Source organism: Octodon degus, unplaced genomic scaffold (assembly GCF_000260255.1).
Source record: "Octodon degus isolate 3935 unplaced genomic scaffold, OctDeg1.0 scaffold00177, whole genome shotgun sequence".
Classification (NCBI taxonomy): domain Eukaryota; kingdom Metazoa; phylum Chordata; class Mammalia; order Rodentia; family Octodontidae; genus Octodon; species Octodon degus.
This window is the reverse complement of record NW_004524753.1, coordinates 3,600,804-3,601,977: the sequence shown is the minus strand read 5'-3', so window position 1 is coordinate 3,601,977 and position 1,174 is coordinate 3,600,804.

Genomic DNA, 1,174 nt, shown 5'->3' with positions numbered 1-1,174 from the left:
GAACTCAAGGATGGGCTGGGGGCTTGGGAAAAGGAAGTCACATTTTACAGCAGCTGACATGGTTCACTAAGACAGCGCATACAGAACAGGATGGCAGCACTTTGGTCAGGTTATAACAATTTCCAGGAGGCTACTGTTCCAAAACCCAAGGGAACAAGAGCACAGATGGTCTCACCTCTCTCCCCTGTGAAGAACAAATTACGCTGCTTGTAACCTGTAGAAACAAAGTCTAGTGTGAAGGGTAAGACACTGGCACAAAATTTTGAATTGAGGAGTAAGTGAAATAAAGAAGAAGGTAAGTATCTTAGTTACTCTTCTCTCGTTGCTGGGGCAAATATGCGACACTCAAAATGAAGGAATAAAAAAAAAAAAAAAGAAGGAATGAAAGGTTCCCAGTAGCTCACAGTTACTGGACGTTTCAGTCCATATCCAACGGGCTCCAAGGCAGAGCGGCTCAAGGCGGAGAGCAAGTTTTCCTGGCAGTAGCAAAGAACAAGAGTGTACAAGGTAGAGGTAGCAGCAGCTCAAGCAGCTAACTTCTCTTTCCTCCTTACATTGTAATGCAAATTCCCTGCCCCAGGGCAGGTGCAGCATCCACACCCACAGTAACCAACCACAAACTCCAGAAGCCACCCCATGACTGCAGGAGGCTTTTAGGGGGGACACTATAAACAAGCCATAACAAGAAGTCACACCAGAGAGATATATGCATGTCCACATTTATAGTGGCACAGCTTGTAATAATAACCAAATCTTGGAAACAACCCAAATGCTCATCAACTGGTGAATGGATAAAGCATATGTGGGTTTTTTTTTTTTTTTAAACACAATGGAGTATTGTTTTGCCATAAAGGAGGATATGCTGGAGATATTTCTAGGACAATAAATGCACCTTGAGACCATACTCCTAAGTGAAATAAATTGAACACATAAATGTAAATACTGCACTGTTTCTCTGGTGTGAGAAATTGAAAGTGTAAATAAGGACTAAAATGTATAATAAATATTGTGATATAGGAAAATGTTCAAATGGGGAGGAGAACAAAGTTGGGAGGATAGGGAAGAAGGGAAAAGTTTTTAAAAAGAGAAAAAAATAATGGAAGCAAAACTCTTGTAAAGGGAGAGGAGGAGGGGTTGAAGGAAGGATAGGGGAATGGAGAAAAAAATCAAGTTA